The sequence below is a fragment of the Anopheles gambiae genome, chromosome 3 (assembly GCF_943734735.2).
Source record: "Anopheles gambiae chromosome 3, idAnoGambNW_F1_1, whole genome shotgun sequence".
Classification (NCBI taxonomy): Eukaryota; Metazoa; Arthropoda; class Insecta; order Diptera; family Culicidae; genus Anopheles; species Anopheles gambiae.
The window spans coordinates 39,095,074-39,116,973 of record NC_064602.1 but is presented as its reverse complement, the minus strand read 5'-3'; the positions used below and the strand labels follow the sequence as shown (position 1 = coordinate 39,116,973).

The window sequence follows — 21,900 nt, the reverse complement described above, 5'->3', positions numbered from 1 at the left end:
TGCATACCTCTGCTATCAGGCTCCTCTTCTACCCGTGCCCAGTTTTAACTGGTTTGTACAAACGTGATAGTGAAAGAAATGCCGCATGGGAACGGAAGCAAAACCAGGGGCTTCAGTAGCCAACGGGCGCTACTAATTGCATCGTCTTTTTCGTTTCGAGTGGAAGGTGGAGCCTTGTCCGCTCCAGGGGCCATCATCCTTTTTCCTCCTTTCGGAGATGCGTTCGCATGGCTCTGAGGGAGTTCATACAGCTTTCGTAATTATAAACATTTCGTAGTTCAAAAACGGACCCGCTCAGAAATATGGCAGACAGACGCTTACCCAAGCCATCCAACTCCTGCTTCCGATGATGGTTAAAATGTTTTGTCTGTTTTGTTCTCTTCACCGGAAGACGGGCAGACCCGAATGAACGCCGCAACTTCCCACTTGAGACTATAACGTTTAATCTACTAAACCGAGCTGAGATTTTGCCCAGCACAAGAAAGTAATTTTCCTCGATTCTTTCATGGAATTATCCAAAGCGGTACCAGTTGGCATAAGAGCGCGTGTTTGGTACATGGCAAATTAGAATCCCAGAATCGAGCGGAGGCCATGCTTGACCATGAAAACCATAAGCGTGTTCATGTGCTCGAAGCGGAAGTTGTGGCGAGGCAACCGGTTTCTTCCTTCGGAACCGAGTTCCAGTGTACTACGTGGACAATTCTTGCGCAACCGGCACTGGTATCCTACTTCCTACCAACTAACAAACTTCCAAAGATTACAAGTGGTACAAGAACTGATACGATTACTCTAATGACATCACAAATGCACAACTTTTGATGGCAAAATGTTATAGCGTAAGTGGATGTGACGATTATACTAGGGGAAGTATATGGGAATTGATACTGCTAGGGTAGGTACGATGCTGAGCAACCTGATCCATTTCGAATATGACCCACGGTTCCTAGAACACCAAACCGAAACACCGGTTTGGTGATGTTCCGAGGTGTAATGAAAATCGAAATGAAAATTTAGGTACCCAACCTGGGACGGGCAAGAAGCAAGACAAGAGTTAGGATAGAGTCGAAATATCTGGTATACGTCTATCGTAACACCTTCCAGTTTTGCTTTGAACCTTTGCCCCAACCTGTTCAAAAACATCAAGACTCGACATTACTCTCGACAATGATTTGTTTGATTTCTTAACGGTGGATGGGTTTGCAGCTAACGAGCAGAACACGGACGAGGATATTTACGGCAGCACTCGATGTGTGTATGCCTGTGCTCACACAAACACGCTTTGAGGTGGTGTACATGCATATTCCTTAAATCAACTGAAAATACAATTCAAAGTACACCATTGCAGACGGGTTCACTGATCAAATGAAATATGACGGTGGCAGTTAAGTTGAGGGAATATAGCAAACTAATTATGATGTAAGGTTGCAGGAAAACTTTCTCCAGTGCAGGATAACAACTATGACGAGGGAAGTTATTACATTCAGTTTAATTAAAATATGCGTCCATCTTCCGCATGAGCGGAGATGTTTGTATACGTACCGTGAGACTCATTTCATCGGAAGCAAGCACCAACGCATTCAGTTTCCAGCAATTCAAAAGCCGGTGACGCTACCTCTTACCTTTATGCACAAAACTAAAATTACAGCCAAAAGTACCATCAGCGGACTTCAGTGTTGTATCGAAGTAATTTTATTTAAGCTGATACTTAATTCTTTAGTTACCATTTTTCCCAAGCTTTGCTTTCTGGCGTGAGCATCTTCACAGAATTGAAGTGTGCAAATAAGAAAAATTTGATATTTACAGAGGGGAGCTTAAAAAAATGCTCTGTAGCTGTACTATAGCAACTTTTCGAGCTTCTTTCGCTCTGAGATGTTGCTACAGCCAATTTGGGCATAGCTTGTGAGGGTGTTTGCTTTACTTTCAACTCGAATGCTTGGAACAATCTGAAACATACCACTACAATACTGGTACATAATTAATACAACCTGCGTATTAATGTACTGTGTTCCGAGTGTGTGCTTCCTTGTGAACTGAACATGCTTTGTACATCTTTGTCCCTCTACTCAAGTTTGTTTACATTATCTCCCTTTGCTCTGCAAAGCGCTGCAGAACGGACTGTGCATTAACGACCAGAACCGCGTGTATACGCGCATACCATCTTCGAGTCTGCCTTTTGCGTTCGGCAATGAAAACTTCTGGCATCTAGGAAGCTTGTAGTGTGCTAAAATTATCCACATATCAGGTTTACTTTTGCTGATGCTTTGCACATATACATGTCCGCTTCTCCAGGTACTGATTTGCCTTGTTGGAAGTTGATTGGATGGGTTTAGCGTAAGCACTCCGGTTTCTGTACTGTGCCTTAAAGGCAAGGGTCTTTTGAGCAAAACTGATCGTACAGTGCTAGAGCGTGTGTGTGGATGTAGGTATTTGTGTATGTGTCAGCTGCCTTCATTGCAACCTTTTCACCCCATAAAGTAAAATGATTCCACACTTTCTAGAAGCTATTACATCGCAAACAAATCAGATAAGCGTGTTTGATGGCTGGTACGTTTAACAGGTTGTAAAGCTAAGATAAGATCTGGTTAATTATACGGTCATTAATTTGCGTCGTTCTATGCACGCACGCGAGCTCCAACACAAAGAAAATGGTTATAGGTCAAAACGCTTCACAAATTAAGATATTCACCTGTCACAAAGCATACAGATCAAAACGGAACCTTACTTGTCTCGTCGCGAATAGACAACTTGTTTGGATGGCCCATACAGGCAGGAATTCTCACCGGTCACACCCATTTCACGTTGCGTGAAATGATAACTGTTACAGGATTTTGTTTATTACCAGCGAGGAGCTCGTACTACGTAATTACATTTTAACCCATCCCTTTTCCCAATTTACGCACCAATGCTCTGTACAACCGCGACAGGAGAAACGAAGCGATGCTTGGCATCAATTTTCGTTATTTCCTTTGCATTTATTCGAATCACCAGCAAATTGGTTAAATCAGCCAAGCTTAACCGAGAGCCGACGGCACATTAAATCGCTGGCTCTGTAATGGCGGTGAAGTGGATTGAAAAGCTACACTGATTGAAAAATCAGCTTGTTTGCTCCTGCGTGCACACCATGGTCATGGCCTTGAGCGACTTTCGTAAAGGGATTAATTTATAGAATTGATACTAATCTTAACGAGCACCCCACTCTTGCTGGTGAAAACGGCACCGTTTCTTTAATATCGTGTCACCAGCTTGATTTCATTTATCGATTTACTCTTGTTTCGTGTTTGCGAAAGGAAGGCAAGCAGCAATACTACGGTTATTACCAGAAGGTTTTGGTGATGGTGGAAACACAGTCAGACCGGTATTGGAAGAAATTGTATTGCTGGCTGGGTGACATTTTGCGTTCGAGTTTTATGTGGTTGCACTAGCCTGCGATAGAGCTGGTGCCTTCTTGGTATCAAATTGAATCTTGTTTCCTTGTAACCCGTTCTATTGCTTACTAGGGATAAAATCCAAAAGGAAAAAAGTCGGTTGAAGTGTATTTCTCGTTATACTTGCGGGCGTGAGGTAGTTTGTTAGCTCAGCGTAGGAAAGTTGCTCCGAAATTCAAATGAAATCGAAATAATTTGATTCAAGCGCAAACGAATAAAAGCGTTTTTTCGTGTAGCAGTTGTGCCGTTATCCTACAAGCAGCCTTCATTGACGATTCGATTTAGCTAAATTACTTTTCTAGTCTGCTTTATGTTTATAAGTTTTTCTGTTTATCAGAACTGAACAAAAACCTTCTCGTTCGTTTGCATTTGTGGTCGGTAGAAAGTATGAATTGTGTAAGCATGTGGCCTACTTTTGAAATCGATTCGCTTGTTCAAAACTAGTTCATGCGTAGCGAAATGAAACGTTAAAGCTTAAGATACCAGCTTCTACGCTAGCAGAAACTGTTCTTTTAAATAGCAAAAAAGGATTCCTCAGCAAACATTCTATGCAACTGATTCGCAGGTTGTTTGCGTGCAAGATGTCTCAGCGTATGCTGTACCCCTTGGAAGAAGTGGAAATTGCTTCTTTTTTCTTCTGAGATAAATATTTGCCTTTCTTTTTCTGTGGTAGTGTAAAGAATGCTTTTCAGAGAACAGTTTCTGTCTTGTGGCTTTTTTATTTCAGAAGTCAACGGATAACCTTTGTTTTTCCAGCATAATATGTAAACACTTGATGCATATTTCACTTTAAAATCTTCATATGTCAAGGAAGCGTCTGGCATTACGTAGAGAGTGTTTGACTTTCAGCTATTAGGTATCGTATTTGCGGATGATGTTCGATGCAGAAAGGATAAGGTGAACCACACAAGGTCTGTCTGTTGTTCACGGTTCAACAAAAAACTTCAAGTGGTCAAGTGGCGACGGTTTATGTTAGTGAGATAGAAAATGTTTTAATTGACAAGGCTTTCAATTAGCTGGCTTGTATGATAAGAAGCGAGAGTGTAATGATAAACTTTAAGGGGTGATAACGGGTGACATGATGGTTGATCCAATGCTTTTTCCCTAAATTTGTTACAGTACCCGAGAGAGAAAAATAACCTTCTAAACATGTTATTGTGCTTTTACAAACAATTGGTTTGATGCCAATAACATTCAAATAATAAAATGTGTTTCAGATGAAATCGTAGGGTTTTTGTACAGTTTATCTTCGTTACAAAGTTCACAACTAGAAACATCACAAAAACAAATACGATGTAAAAACACTTCCTTCTCCAAATTGCTTTGTTTTCCTGTTCAAGTTCGTTTTTATCTGGAAAGAAACACCACCCACCCAAAAGGTTTCAAGCTTCGACCATTTAAAATGCGTCCAGACTCCGAAAAGTGAGGTTCATTTTGGTGGGGAAAAAAGTAAACATACTGTTGAGACACAGGCACGGAAGCCCTGTCATTTAATCGTATTTATCGAAACACGAAGATTGCTTTGTTGAGCTTTGAGCTTTCGGCTCGGGCGATTAGTTTATAAGTATAAGTGTAGTTTTTCAAATAAACTCTCATCTAATTATGCAACTGAACAAGCCACAACTGCCGGTAAATATCGAACGCTAGAAAAGTTACACCGAAACACGAAAGAAAAGATTATCCGAAATCGTAAGATCGAACACATACGAAAAGATGTGTTTTCTTACTACAAAGTTTTTTATACTTGCGAAAACGGTATGTTACCTTCGCACACATATCAATAAACAAATCCACATACATACCTACACATACATCCACACAAACAGAGGAAAGTGACATGCATCATGTAAAAACAGACGTACACGATTGCATTACTCCTAGAGGCTAATCAGGAAAACGGTTTCAAGAGAAGAAAGGTGCATACAAAGTGTAAAATAACATGACTTCTTGCACAGGTCGGTCTTGTGTGGGTACGAGAAAACCAACGGTATTTGAGATAAAGTGAGGTATGCTTTTTACTGAGACTGAGGACTCTCCGTATATGTTCAAGGTTTCTTGTGTACATGCGCTTATCAGAGTCAATAATTATGTCAGAAGATTATCTGAAATAATAAATTTATATTTGATATACCATTTTTATGTGATTTTTCCCATATCTTTTCAAGATCATGCCTTTATCTTAAAAAAATAAAGAATAAAATACAATTGTTTTGAAAATGAGTCTAATGGTTTCAAGTGCCTAGGTTTGGGTTGAGGAAAATTTTTAGATTTGTTTATATTATTTCATTAGAACAATAAACAGCTGTTTATTTTTATAAGGACATTTTTTGAGCAATCCAGTATGTTGTATGATAGTACTTACCCTCACTGTACGTCTTTGCGCTGACGTTGAGAAAGTTCTGATTGATTTCCACATTCTCGTCGATGTCCACCTCATAGATAACCTTCTCGAAATAGAGTGGGTATTCGTTTTTGTCACCGACCCCTGTTTTGATGAATTTAGAAACTGAAAGAAAAGTAAAACACACACAATGTACTTTTTATTTAGTTGTTTAAAGTAGTGCTCATAAACTGCGCGCCTAAAATACAGGTACCGATGCATTCACTCAGAAAAGTGCTATAATATCAGATTTTATCAGGAAATAGCAAATTAAAAGGAAAATGAAAGAATGTTCAAATTATGTTCCTAATGGAACACCCATCCAGCATCTAAACAGTAGTCGCACAGGTCACTCATGCAACCGGTTATGGACCGGACGCTCCCGAGCATCAGTGACCACTAATTGAGAACCGGTCACAATTAATTTCGGTTTTTCTGCTTCCATTACGGTCTCCAACCACGGTAATTGCAATGCAAAGTTACACAACGTATAAAAAGTGGATAGACCAAGATGTCGCATCAGCCCCGGTAAAGAAGGCAAACATGCATAAGAAAAAAAAGCTCAAAGTAGGAATGGAAAAAACCACATACATTGTTCACTAGTTACCAAAACCCTTACCGACCCAGCCCACCCACCTCCCAACCAATCCAATGGCTCTCTTCGGTTTTCGGAGGAAATGCATTATAAGACCTCGATTTTAGATTTTCTCTTGTAGTGATTTGGAGAGGCAGAAAGCCAAAAGAATGTATGTTTGTATGTATGCGTGTGAGTGTGTTGGCGTCCTGAACAAATCAGGAATCCAAACATGGAATCGTGAGCGAATGGAACCGTCGCGTGTTCCGACTGAGCTTGTGATTTGGTGCAATTGCAATCGCCGCACGGAAGCACCACGGTACCATAACACACAAGGTTGTTTTTGACCTCCCGCTGCCCTCCTCATGGACACTGTGTGCTGAGAAGTGTAGCCGCCAGCACCATTTGAAGCAATTTAAAATCCATTTTCTACTAGCATGATTTCTGACTTCGATTCGTACGTTCGTTCGTACGCTGGCCATGTACGCCATACGATACCATCAAGTGAAAAAATAGTACAAAGCAAAGCTCGACGGTAAGAAACCATCACCATTCGGGTTCAATTTGTACCATCTTGTTTTAGTTTTTCTTAAATTTTGATTTTGCGGTTAATTAATTTACCATGATTTTTTGCAACTTACTACAGTTTTAAATTTAAAGTTAAAAATATTTTCCCCAGCACCGTTTGTTAAATTTTTGCTACCGAATTGTTGTGTTCTTAACGTCTTGAGGTCAGTTTTACGCAAAAAATACTACAAAAGCGATCATGTGTAGAAGGATAAACACATCTTGAGGAATTAATAATTGTTTTGGTATTAATATATAGATAAAATATATGTTATGGTATATTTCAAACTGTTTTGTAATCTGATTTTTGTTATATTATGAAAGTAAGTAGCCCACTTGATAGTGATTTTTACACTTTCTTTTTTAAGGCGGATTGATTGATTTTTTTGAGTTTACAGTCTTACAAAATAAAATATGGATTATGGTTATAACTCTGGTTAATTAAAACATATTTTCATCATTCATAACATATCAATATAATTCTGCCTCGTGATGCAGTCATCAGCTCGAACGACTTTGAAACATGCCCAGCATGAGTTCAAATCGCTCTTATGGACTGTTCACTCGTAACAAGAACTAATTATCTGGCTGTGTGTTTCGAAATAAATCTCAAAAATCTATATAGATCGACATGACCTCGTAGACTACTACACCAAAACGAAGAAGAGTAGGATGAATTCTTTTTATATTAAATAAATTTAAATTTAAAATATATTAACGTTTATTTAAACTTCTTAATACATTGAAAACTATTCCGATTTAAAGTGGTTATTATTTGCAGTCAAATAAAAGTAAAACAAACGATTGAGAACGAACTTCCACTTTTTTTATTCTTCTTCTTTGTCACAACAACCGTTTTCGGTCTAGGCATGTCTGTACTCACTACTTCACCAACATGGCTTTCAGTGATTTATCGTTTCCATAGTACGATACTCAGTCCTACGTACAGGGACACGGTCTATTCAGGGCTTGAACCCGTGACGGGCACGTTTTTAAGTCGAACGAGTTGACTACTGTACCACCAAGCCGGCCCTAATGTATACCAAAAAAAAACGACATAAATTTCATAAGAATGTTGATATTTTGGCCTTGAATGATGTGTTAAAAAGGACATTTTTGTAACATTATTATCATATAAAAAGGAACATATCAAACCAGCAAACATTTCAATTGCTTTTCCAATTCAAACTCTATTTGAAACTCCTTTCTGAAATTAATGCCTTTACGAGATTCTATCACCAAAGGAGGAGAAAAGGAAATTGGGAGTTTCATACAGATGCTATCAAAACAAGTGTGAAACGATATAAACCGTTCTGTATGTTATTGATTCTTCGGTATCTCTTTGCTCGCTGTCACATTCCGATCGATTGAACAGCGCAATGCCAACATCGAGGGCACTGTGAAGGATTGGTGAAATAGTTGCACCAATCCGAACGTACGGTCTAAAATGCAATTTATTATTTCGTCAAATATGACTTCGTTTGCTGTATGCCTGCTATTTTTCAATTCTTCCTTTAACTCGAATCCGAATGGCAGGTATGCATAAACGTATGCAAGTGCAAAAACGGTATTGCTACCATTCCAAAACTTTTGGCTTCCAGCAAGCCAGGTTAAAATGGCAAAATTGATTTACTCGCTTTTTATCGCGGGAGCCAACAGGATACGTTTGTATCGTGTGTCGTTTCTCTTATGCATGCGATGTAGAATGCTAGTTTTTTGCTAAAACCATACAAACGCTGACTGCATTATGGAGTCAATGTTGAAAGATTTGAATAAATAATGCATTGAAGTGGAGTCAAAATAATTTAGTAAAGTCCTAAATTTTCGAAAGTTGCTTTGAGGCATGAACTTTGTACCTCAACGGAAAAGAGTATTATCAGTTTATAATGTATATAATGTTTCGGATATAATTGTTGTGCTATTTAAATAGTATGATAAATTTCATTAATTTTACAATGGAAATTTTACTCAAATAATTGTTAGTTTGGTACAGAAATAATCTTTGTGAAAGATCATTGCTTGTATAAATTATTACGTGTTAAATATATCCTTCTGCGAGCCATCATGAAGCTTCTACTTTTAGCTCAAGTTTAATCAAATAAATGGGTAACAGCAAAAGGTGGTGATTGGTTTTACAGAATTCCATGAACCATTCCACGACGTTATGAAAGCAAGACCTTCGCTATTCGTGCAATATATTGCATTAGGCACGAAACATTGAAGAACCATGTATTGCCAGTCGTTTGCATTGAACACAGGGTTATTACGTTTTCTTTATTGTCTCTCCACATACACCATCCATTTCCTTTTGCATCGATTTACTATGTTTGCTGTCCGCGATGGAACCGATCGGGGGAAGCAATACACCCATCACCCGTATGTGAGGATAAAGCACCAGGCGCCTCCATGACGCTATAAAGTAATGACAATCCACAGACAACGCTATTTGTCGCCATTGTATCGTTCGTTGAGCACGAAATATGAGGACAAAATATAAAATTGTCACAGGAACAATCTGCCATGCTTTCTGAGTTTTCAATCAAACCACTCATACCACAGCCGGCCCCATCGATGTCCTTTATTTCTTTCGCAATGTAGCAAGGATAGCTGTGTTAATGGTAATAAAAAGCGTGATCTGGCAGATAAAGTACCTATATAGGCGGGTGGTCGCTGCACGTCAAATTAGATAAAAATATATCTTGGCCAGCAGGGCGAATGATAGCGATGTGTGCACCATGCCTTATGGCCACCCGAAACAAAGACATTTTATTGACGCGAGATAAAATCGTTTTAGACCATTCCTGGATGATGATGCTATTGAACGGCGGGCAGTACACTCTCTGGTATGTTTTAAGTGGTCTTGCTTGTCAGCACCCTCTATCACTTTCGCTGTTTCTTGGATTATCTTTCACTTTCTCTTTTTCTCTCCTTATGCTTTCTGAAAATACGGTTCACCAATTATTGAAAATGGTTCCCTGGGTGGGCATAGTCGATTGGCCTAAAACTCATCTCCTTCCCTTCATGCCACCAATGCAGAAACAAAACACGTCGAGTTCGAGGCTAATTGATTTTGGGATGGAATAATATTTTGTTTTACGACCATCCATTAAAACGAGCCCTAGTGGCTGTGTCTGTAACTTGTGAAGTGATGTGTGCTTCTGCACTTGCTCCCTTGCTGATGAAGATTTTTAAGGAGTCCCTGAGATGTGGAACCTTTCCTGCCACTTGGAAATCTTCCTGGATGACACCCATCTACAAGAAGGGCTGTAAGAATGATGCTGTAAACTATCGTGGCATAACCTCACTCAGCGTGTTTGCAAAGGTGTTCGAAATGCTAATCTACGAGCCATTGTTGGCCTCGGCCTGCAACTATATTAGTGTGAATCAACATGGTTTTGTACCCAGGCGATCTACAACGACTAATCTACTTGAATTTGTTAGCAAATGCCATAAATCTTTCGATAACGGTTTACAACTAGATGCTATTTATACGGATATCAAGGCAGCATTCAACAGTGTATCGCACTCCATCTTGCTAGCGAAACTCGACTTACTTGGTCTCCCAAACCCTATGATAATGTGGCTTAGATCGTACCTTACAGATCGTCAATATTCTGTGAAGTTAGGCCCGTACATGTCAAGTCCAGTGCATGCATCTTCTAGAGTCCCGCAGGGCAGCAACCTGGGTCCTTTGCTGTTCCTTCTTTTCATCAACGACGCGACATTGATCCTTCCGGCTGATAATCATCTACTGTACGCAGATGACGCGAAAATTTTTCGTGTTATTCGTGAACCAGAAGACCACGCCCGACTGCAAACTTCCTTGCATGAGTTCCAGTGTTGGTGCAACCGTAATGCTTTATCCCTATGCACACATAAATGTGAAGCCATCACTTTCAGTCGTTCTCGCTGCCCATCATTGTATGAATATGCGCTTGATGTACCGTTCATGGCGCGAAAACTATGTGTTAAAGATCTAGGTGTTTTGCTCGATACAAAACTATCATTTAAGGATCAGCTGGATCACGTAGTAGCCACCAGCAATAGAATGCTAGGACTAGTTATCAATATGACTCGCGAGCTTTATGATATACCTTGCACCAAGGCGCTCTATTGCTCATTTATCCGGTCGTTGATGGAATCGTATAATGTAAATATCGTGCAAATATCGTATGGTGGCCAACTGCAGCGCGTCCGTTAGCTCGATTGGAATCAATCCAGCGCAAAATTTCACGATTTGCACTTCGCTCATGGAACCAAAGGCTCGTTTACCGGACTAGGTGTTTACTACTCGGGCTACCCACCCTAAGTGAGCGAATACGAAAAGCCAGGTTGTCGTTCATCACGGGACTTCTCGACGGCCGTATTGACTCTCCGTCACTACTGGCTGCCATCAACCTGTACGTTCCGGCCAGGCCGCTCCGGACTCGGGCAATGTTGGCTCTCGACGACCGTAGAACGCGATTTGGCTCCTCTGACCCGTTCCTACTCATGTGCCGTGCTTTCAACGCAGTCAGCGACGCTTTTGAGCCGAGGATTTCGCCAACTGAGTTTAATGATCGTGTTTCTGCGTTTAATTTGGTTCCATAGTGCAAATTTTTATGTTCTATGTTATTGTAATCCATTGTAAAGAACTCATTGTAAGACATTGCTAAAATGGTTCGAGAGGGCATTATTGTCCATCTATAGACAAATAAACACAATGATAATGATGATGAAACATAATGATAGTCGGGACTAGGATTAAGATATAAGAAACTTTTTGGAAAGACGGCAATCTTCCAAGTTCGTTGGGATTTAGTTTTTTAGGCCCAACTAACCTTTACAAAATAGCAAAATTCAAATGATTTTTACGAAGCACTAACAAAAGCGTTCACTATCGTTCCCTGTAACTTGATATGATGGTTATAAATTTCAAAAGCATCTAATCTAGGAACTTAGCCCTAGGCACCTCGTAGCAGTCCGCCAATTGTTCTTTAGTTTTCCGTTTTGTCGCGAGATAAGCCACCGTCCAAGAGCCTCCAGTTTAAAAAATAATAACCGAATCGAGCACAACGCTCTCCCACACGACAGCTGGAATTAAGACATGATTCTTTATTTTTATAAGCTGATGCTGTGTGTGTTGCACACCGCTACAGCCAAAGAAACATTTTCATTTTTGTTTGCTTAGCTCCCCACAACAAAGATGCAACGTCGTGTCAAATGGAACAAATCGTTCAGAAGAGGGAGAAAGAAAAGAAAAGAAAAATATTCTTAAGCTTACTTTCCACACCATGGCAATCCCTGGGATCCATGCTCGGGGGTTTTCATATTGGTCACGGAACACCGAGTGGTTGTTCAACCAGCGATGACATTTTTGTGCAATAAACAAACATTAAGTGGAATTAATGAAATAAAAAATTGCATCAATTTGTTGCAGGCGTGCACAGTTTCGTCCGGTTGAAAGTTGGGATGGAGTTTTTGTGCCATCTTCCTTCAATTTCCCGAAACTCCACCGTTTTGTTTTTGTTTTCATTTTTTGTTGAACCAGGCGTCCCAAGAGTGGTCCTCAATTTGTGTTATTGTAGTGTTTTCCGTCTTTATATTTCTTTATTAGCTACCGGTATGGTGGGATGGGTTTCTTTTATCGCGTCCTAGAGAAATGAGCATAGCCTTGAGGACGAAAGAAGAGAAATACAAGGCAGCCCCTGAGCCCTGGGGGTTGAAAGCATCCTTTACCATGGACGGGAAATAGTCAGCGGGAAAATATGTTGCCATTCTGGTAGTGTTTCCATCACTGGTCGTGAAATGGTGCGATGGTAGAAAGAAAAATGCGATGAAGAACCTACCAATTTCCTTTGGTGTGAGAGCTTTTTGGGTTGTTTTTTATCCTTACTTCCCTTTGCTCCACTTCAGTTTAGAGCAAAGGAAGAATATATGTTCAACTTGTGCTGGTGCAATTGGATTCAGATGCAATCATGTGCGAACGAAAAAAATGCCGGCGAATGCTTAGATCTGGTTTCTGGAAAGATTGCTTTAATGACATGGTACCACACTCCTGGTTTTGCTCTTTTTGTGCACAGACTTTCTCTCTCTCTCTCTCTCTCTCTCTCTCTCTCTCACACACACACAAACACACACAAACACAAACACACACACACACACACACACACACACACACACACACACACACACACACACACACACACACACACACACACACACACACACACACACACACACACACACACACACACACACACACACACACACACACACACACACACACACACACACACACGTTAAATTTGGTACCGTAGTGTGACAACGACAGACTGATGCTTCTCGACATTTGTGTGGGCGGTTTTTATTCACTTGCTCAGACGATTTTCTCCTAGCTCCGGGTGCTTTCTTGTCACAGTTTTTAACCATACGGTCGGCAACAACGTTTGAATTCACCGCGAGCCCTTTCGTTCAATTTAAAGAGGTCAGGCTAGGGTGAGAAGAAACATAAACGGGCAGCTCATCATTCCTCCCAGGAATAGGTAGTGATGAGTGGGTGTACAGGATGAGAATCTGATTGATGATGGTGATTTATCTTCTGACGGTAATTTCAATTTGGCTGTTGGTATTTTTTTCCCTTTTTGCACAAATTGTTCTTGATTTAATGCACTGTAGTGCCATCTCTAATAACAGACGGAAATAAGTTATTGGTGTTCGGGACTTCGGTCAGGTTGTGGATGCTTTTTATTAGACGAGTCATTGCTTTCATTAGTAGATATGGAACTTTTTTACGCAAAATTTTAAGCAAATGTTTACTGTACATGTACTTACTTATCTACTTCATTAAACTTAAAAAATAAAGAATGTTTTAAAATATGATAAGACATTTAAAGGAAATGGAAAACATTAAATTACATTGAAAAAATAAAAAAAATTAGTAAAATTGCATAACATAGCTCTGTGGTGATCAGCGCCACCTACATGTGAAACACCATGCGTCAGAGCTTTAGAGCTTTAGCTTTAGGTTGAGAGCTTTAGGTTAGCGCAGGCGTAAGTAGTGCAGGTGTCAGTTAGTAGTAAAATGAGTGTCAAGGAATGAGAGACTAGACGAGCGAGTTAGGCTAGTTAAGAAAGTCAGGAGAAAGGGATTGTTCTATTTGTGCTAGACCGCCAGGCCGAACGGACGCGAGGAGCACAATAGCTCCTTTGGAAAATCCTTAAAGTATAAATTTAAACCAAAAATTCGATTACGAACGAAGCCTCATTCGAGTGGTCTCGGGAACGACATACATAAGGTTGCCCTGCACAACGAGTATTTGTCTCAGGTCAGATTACTGGAAAACACCAACCTCGAGTGGAACAGTGGAAAGGAGGATTACTAATTAAAGCACCCGCATAATCTGGTTTCATTTTGATCGGTACAGAGGAATACGTTAAAAAAACGAGAAGAGCGAAGACAACTATGCAGTTCGTCCGATGGTAAACAGAATCCAGCAGATCGTCACCGATGAAACGAAACAGCGAGTGAGAAGACACGGGCAAAAGGCGGGCTTCGTGATGACAAGCTGGTGTTAACTGCCCAGGGAGCAGGGATTTATTTGACGGCTATAGCAACAGTACTGAGTCGTGGCTGTGACTTCATTCTTCCTCATCTCATTCGTCTACTCGCATCAGAACAATAAATGCGGGTCGATTGGTAGGTTGCTTCCGAAATGTCAATAGCGAAGCCGCTCCGAAGAATGTGGCTCGGCAATTTGCAACTGTGGAAGGAGTCCCCAAGAGTGGCTTGGGTGACTGGATTTTTGAATACAACCCAGGGTCAAAATTCGCCCGAAAAGGTCGGCAAGGATCATTTGGGCTCTGATTTACCAGAGCGGTTACGGTCGTTGGTTATGCATGATGAAACCAATGTCGATGTGCGGTGTGGAAACTTTTTTTTGTTTGTGTGTGTGTGATATTTATCTTCTTCTTTTCTGTATCGACTTTAAAGCAATCAGTTCAGTGGCGCGTTAAACGGTGGGCGGACTGGGCGGCCGCCAGGGGCCCCGTCGATCTAGGGGGCCCCATCATTGTGATGTTCGACTTCGTACTGATTCTACCCCCCCCCCCCTCTGGATGGGACTTTTACCATCTATTGCAAAAAGACACATTTTTAATTAATTCATTTTTCCCATCGCTTTACTCACTGTATTTTGTCGAGGGCCCCGAACTGCAGAAAACCGGGGCCCATACTACTCAAAGCAGCACATTAAATGTTCTAAGAAATCTGCCAATACTTGCATCAAAGCTGCGCTGCGACACGCGCGCACAGCTCAAATCAATACCTCATCATCGTTGGCGCAAAGTATTGGACAGAGCGAGAAACCGTCAATTTTTGCTGGTGTGGGTGGCCTGTGCACGAGACACCCAAACCCACAACCACGCAGAGCAACTTGCTGCTAAAATGGAATGCACAGAACGCTGCGCTTAACTACCACCGAAAACCCGTTACACAACACAAGCATACAACACACCCAAACAAAAGTTTAAAGGCCCCGAAACACAATATCAATACATCGGCTCGTAGCCGGTAAAATTAGCAGGAAAAATTGACTAACATCAAGCAAGCAACGGTGCTCCAGTGGGTAGAGGTTTCATTCGAGAAACGATTCCATCGATATCGATGTGTGCGCTTTTCAATTTGGCTGGGATGAAACGTGCCTGCGCTTGTCTAGGGGCCCCTATACTTGTTTTGCAGATGTGTGCCGAAAACAGACAGCTGTTTTCACGCGAAAAATGGTATTCACATCTCAAGCCTGAGATCGTAGAGCGTGCCTGCTTTTAACGCAAAACCTTAAATTTTCACGCGGGGCCTTACTCAACTTTTGTGGTCAACTGACAAATAGGGGAAATCGGGAAGGGGTGGTATTTATATGTCCAAAAAGAAACTATGCCATGTTAATATTAAAATGATGTTTTATCACTATTTACATACAACTTTTTGCGTGAAGACAAGATAAAAAACCGTTACAGCTATGCTGAAACTAAAACTCAAAGGTGGTTTACGAGGCCCCAACTATTATGTGGACTCTTCGATGAAGGGGCCCCTTCGGTAAGGGCCCCCGTCGGTAAGGAGGCCCCGTCGATAAGGGGCCCCGTCTATAAGGGGCCCCGTCAATGAAGGGCCCGTCCATTTGGTGTCTTGGTGTGGATGGTCGATGCACGAGCTCACCAAAAAAAAAACGCGGAGACACTTGCTGCTAAAATCCAATGCACAGCACACAGAACAGAACGCTGCGTTTAACCACAAAGAAAACCCGTTTCAACAGCCACAAGCACACATCATACACAGACAAAAATTTAAAGGCCCCTAAACAAAATTTCAATACACCGGCTCGTAGCCGGAGAAATTAGCAGGAAAAAATGACACCAAGCTCGCGTCGCTTTAAAAAGCCTAGGAAGGTCGTTTGGTCAACGGTGGGTTCAGTGGGTTGAGGTTTCATTCGAGGAATGGTTAAATCGATGTCATTGTGTGCGCTCTTGGCTGGGATGAACCGTCCTGTTGTTGTATACGGGGCCCCTGCTACCGCTTTGCGATTCTGTGCCAAAAGCAGACAGCTGTTACACACGAAAAATGGTATTCACATTCCTGGCCTGGGGTAGTGGATTGTGTGTGTCTTTTAATGCAAAAACTAAAATTTTCATTCTTGGCCCTAATCGAACACATCCAGTTTGTGGACCGAAGAGAAGGGGAAATGGGAAAGGTTTCAGTTAGAAGAAAGGGGGGGAGGGTATAAAAATACTCAAGGAACCTATGGAACATGTTCATTTATATATGGTTTTTATCGACTATTTCAAGTTTTGCGAATACAACAAGACCAAAAACCGTTACAGATGCATCTACATACAGCCATACACAGCTATAATACGAAGAACAATCTCCATTGCCGCGTCCATTTGGGGCCCCGTTGATGATCCCGTCGATTGAGGGGCCCCTTCTATTTGGTGTTGTCAACCCAATATACCTCCATTTTCCCCCCGGGGGTTATGTTTACAATCAGATTTATTATTACTACCAGACCTATCAGAAGCATATTTATTTTATTTATCATAAGCATTTTACTATCAGAAGCAGAAAACATTTGCCTTTTTAACATGTGCAATATTTTTATTTAACACGTGCACCTTATTTGGAAGCGTAGAACGCTGCGATACATGCCCACAGCTCAAAACAATATCATTTCATCATCGTTGGCCCAATGCATTGAACGTTACGCGCGAGTTGGGTAAAGCGAAATCCGTTACAAGAGATGCCTCACGCAAACTACTTGCACATACGACATTAAAAGGCTCCGAAACCGATCTCAACACAACGGTTCGTAGCCGGAGAAATTAGCAAGAAAAATTGGCTGACACCAAGCACGCTCTTTTTATCTGTTGAGGTTTCGTTCAAGAATCGATTCCGATGTCGATGTGTGCGCTTTTTAATTTGGCCTGTTTCTATGTTATCACGCAAAAACTAAGAACTCGTGCCCCTGCTATCTTTTGGGGACTGGACGAAGTGATGGTGGAAAAGCAAGCTGTTGAAGGGTTTGGGTCAAATTTGGAAGGGTCGGCGGAAAGGAAATATCGATATGAATGATCGCGTAAAATTTGACGGCAGCGGTCGGCAAAGTCCGGCCCGCCACAATATGCAGTCAGGCCCGAGAAAATATTTGCGCGATTTTGAAAGATAGGAAGATCCTATTCATTACAAATTAACTGAACATATTTTAATATGACAATTCATATCGTTGAACTATTCCAAATTTGATCACCATAATATGGATTGTCGGACCAATTAATATGGTCAAATTTGAGGAGCAATTAGAAAATAGAAACGAATAATTCCATAAAAACCTGACTGTTGATTTTACGAGAACAATGGTTACACACTATTGCTTTTTAAGGATGCAACGATTTTCTTGGAGCTTTTTTTAAAGAAATGCACTATCAATTGGTCTGACCTGGCCTTACTTGTCCGTGGCCTCATAATAGTACTGAACGATTGTACGTTTGTCTCGATAATTTTTCAGCTGTTAAGGTTTTTGTACCATCTTCAGATATATCCTGAAAACATTTTGCAACATGGAAGGAAGGATACATTCAGAAGCGATATTGCGATTTTGCTTAATTGTTTTGAACTTTTTATGACTTTTGCACAGTATGCTGCAGACTCTTAATTGAAGAATCTTTACAATCAATTTTAGTTATTTAATAAAATGAATTTGAAACTTGCTTGGATGATATAATAATTTAAGAAAACCAATAACCAATCGCATTGTTTAATATCATAAACCAGTTATTTGGGTATTAACTGTAATAATATAATAATATATGTGTAAAAAAATGCATTCTCCTGGCCCTCACCGCTCGACCTGTGGTCCGTGGATTACTTGAGACAAACATACTGCAATACAAGGTATTTCCAGTTACTTTCGAATGAAAATATTGTTTTTCCCGCGTGCAACAAGTTATCGCTCTGACCGATTGAAAATGAAGTGGCCGTAATTCGAAGCAAGACGGTACTTCAGTATTCATTGTAAAAGTAAACACCAACGTAAAAGCAAAATATTGTTTTCATGTTATGCTCACGATGACGATTTTAAATCAAATCGTCCGTATTATGAAACACGAGCTAGAAACTGTAAAGTAGGAAAGAAAATATCGTTTAGAACCATCGTTCTTGTCAATAAAAGACAAATGTAACTAGCTTAGCGAAAACGATAACTTTCCGACCTTTAACTTCTTTTGAGTATAGATAAAACCAACTCCGATCATGGCAGGTCAGATTTGTTCGGATTGTCAGGATAGGACTAAGCCCATCCATCATCTATCGACTTCTCATTTAAGGAGTTTAGTTATGTCCTCCTACCCAAGGTAATCCCTCTAAACTCCAACGTCCGAAAGGTTTTTATGATCGCCTAGACGATCAAGTGTCGAAAGTCCGCTTCGAAACAGTATCCACAGTACCCAAAATTTGAACATACTACAAAGCCTTTCTGATATTACTGATTGTTTAGTCATTGATATCGATTAAAAATTGGCGAAAAAAAGTATTGAAATTGGAGTTTTTATTGATGCGCGGGTGGCAGTCCATGCTGCTCTTGTTCATCTCTGTTTCATAAAGATTTATACAGATGTGAACTGTATTTTGTCGAAACAAGTTTGTTGATTTGGTACGCACTCACGGTTATCATGAAATTTCAGCAAGAACAGCAAAGTGGTGTGAAGATTTTTCTCAACCAAAACGTTAATTCCGCAAGCCGAATACGCACCTAAAATTTATCGGGGTGTAAGCGGTTACCAAATCAAATGTTTGTTCATCACGAGCAAGTGGGCATCGCATTATGTTTTCTTTTGAAGCTCAGAAATGTCGTTTTGACAGAATAAATAGCTGCATTTTCAGTAATTTGTTTTACTGATATTCAGTGAAACGAGAAAACCATGTATTACTCAATAGCTTTCAGTAAAAAATGTAACTGCAGCAAACTTATAAAATTTGCAGTGTATGATTCGTACACCAAACCCCCCCCCCCCCCCCCCCCCCCGTCGATGGATTTGGTGAAGGGGCCCCGTCTACCATAACGCCTAGGGCCTCGGAGAGGCTTGACCCGCCGCTGAATCAGTTTCATTTTGCTTTTGTTAGTGCTTGCCTGGGAGCCGAAACTGGATTATGTAAATAGATAAATTTCTGGGGCGGTGTTTACAGAGCCCAATATGTTTGACATAATAATAACGGTGTGTGGTCCGGCCAAACCTGGGCAGGGACGGAATGCTAAGATATCCTGGAGGTGTGTGCCTTTGCTACACTAACGACCTTTGCATGTTATTTATTTTAGCGCTGAGCTTACCGACATGTTATTGAAAAAATCATCAGTAGCTCCAGTATGGTTGATGATATTTTACTTCAAGAAACCACACCCTTACTCTTAGCAGGTAAGGCATGAGTTACATATCATAACATATCGTTTGGTTTGCCGACGGCAATGGGATTTAATAAATTACAGTTTATGGCGAAATGGGTTTAAATGGTTTTTAAATGCGAATCTTCGTGCAATATTACCTTAAACATGGTTTTAAATGTAGAAAAAGCGTGTTACCCGTGATGTAGAGTTATGGCAATAATTAACCCAATACACAATGCAAAATTTTAGCTCAGCTCTTCTACGAAGGATTTTTCCCATTCCCGGGGAAAAGATAATTACCAACAAAATATTCGTTGGATTTTCCTTTGCTTTGAATATTTGAATACATTAAATATCGCTTAAACTACAAAGAATTGCAACAATGGACTTATAGTAACTTTCATTCCCGGCCGGTCTGTGGGCATGCTGTTAATTACGACGGTGTTAAGCTTTGACCGTCGTTGTCAGATACCACGGGATTTTAAAAGCAAATGTGTCTGAAAATCGTTCCGCTTACCACATTTGCTTTTGACTATTGTTGAAGATTTTGAAGCAGCTATCTAAAATGTAGCATAACATTTAGGGAAATCTTTTATATTTTAGATTTGCATGGCTTATATCGTACTTTGAATCGTACAGAGAACATTAATACACGTGGGGCTGAATATGCTGCGTGATCCTTTGAACAGCTCAAGAGTGACGATGAATCTATGCCTCGGAAGTGAAGGTTTAGTGTGGTCGTTGTTTGACCCGGAAATTATTGCACACAATCTTAACGAGGAACATCCAACCCTTTTGCGCGATACTGTACTTATTCTCTAGGAGCGTTCGTGCGCGACTGAATGACATATATTTCAAGGCTTGAAACGGACCCGAGGCTAAAACGAACAGTGTTATATTGCTTTCGAGATTTTGGATTCACTTCTCGCCATCAAATAAAATAATTTTAATGTTTGTGTATTGGCTAAAGTATGCTCTAAGCAGTCGGCATCTGCTAGGCGTACCTTCGAGTTGGTACATGCAATGAGCAGTGTACTAAGCTTGTAGGGTGCTCGGAGTGTATTGATAGTGGCCTGTTAGGGAGCGATATTGGGTGTATTAACGGAGATGGGTGACGAATTGCAATAAGCTATCCAGTTCCATTTTCCTCAAAGCTTTCCATCCCATCAAGCATAAAATTAGCAAACTAGTCGGGCTAGGAGGGATAGGTAGGGATAGGCGGATTATATCCGGCTAGTATGAGAATTACTCGATCGATCGAGAGGACACCACTCCCTGGTTCGAAGATTGACGGAACAAAATGGCAAGAGCGCTTGCATGACGTGAAGAAGCAATTGAAAAAAGCGCTATTTAATCCTTGCGAATGTACACACGCGAACATGCATACAGTGACTAACTCGGACGCAGGCACGCACACATCCCTTCTTACATTCCACTTGCCTAGGGAAGAATTCCTCATTCATCGGACCACCATTCAACCTCATTTTTCAGAATCGTCAATCATTCTTATGTCGGTGCGAAAACCGGGCAGACGCTTTCTCGCTCATCGATGGGGCTCAGTGGTAGTAATCCACGGTACTGTAATTGAATTATGTGCGCTATCGTTGTTGGTGCTGGGAATCGCACTGTCTGCACCGAGTGGGAAGTGGATGGGAGGAGGCACTGCTAGCTGCTCATGTCAAAATCATAAAACAAACAATCATTTCCAGCTCATTCGTTATCTCACACCGGACCGCATCGGAAGTCCGTTGTAGAGGTCAGGGTTGGACAATCATTGCAGAGGGTGATAGTATAATGTCGATTGAAAGGTTGCTCGTGACCATTGGCCGCCGCTGCACGCTAAAGCTACGCCAGACTGGCAAATGAATTATGTGACGCCTGAACCTCCGGTGATCCATGGCATCAGCGAGAAATACCCAGATGACGATAATGTTGTAGCGCCTGCTCGCTACTAATCAATCATTTGACGTTCATGGGGTCAGGTGACTTTGGGATAGCTTGTACTGTGCTGCTTAGTGGAAAGTAGAGCAAAACCAGAGGCTTTCA

At 40.9% G+C, this 21,900-nt stretch overlaps 1 long non-coding RNA gene across 1 annotated transcript in view; it reads right to left on the bottom strand.

The window, feature by feature from the left end:
- Positions 1-5,793: 5,793 nt before the first annotated feature.
- The window catches only part of LOC133393233 (uncharacterized), a 67,880-nt gene continuing 51,773 nt past the window's right edge, over positions 5,794-21,900 (bottom strand). Inside the window, exon 3 of the long non-coding RNA XR_009766033.1 lies at positions 5,794-5,931. This is a non-coding gene — a long non-coding RNA (uncharacterized LOC133393233). The remainder of the gene's footprint in view (positions 5,932-21,900) is intronic.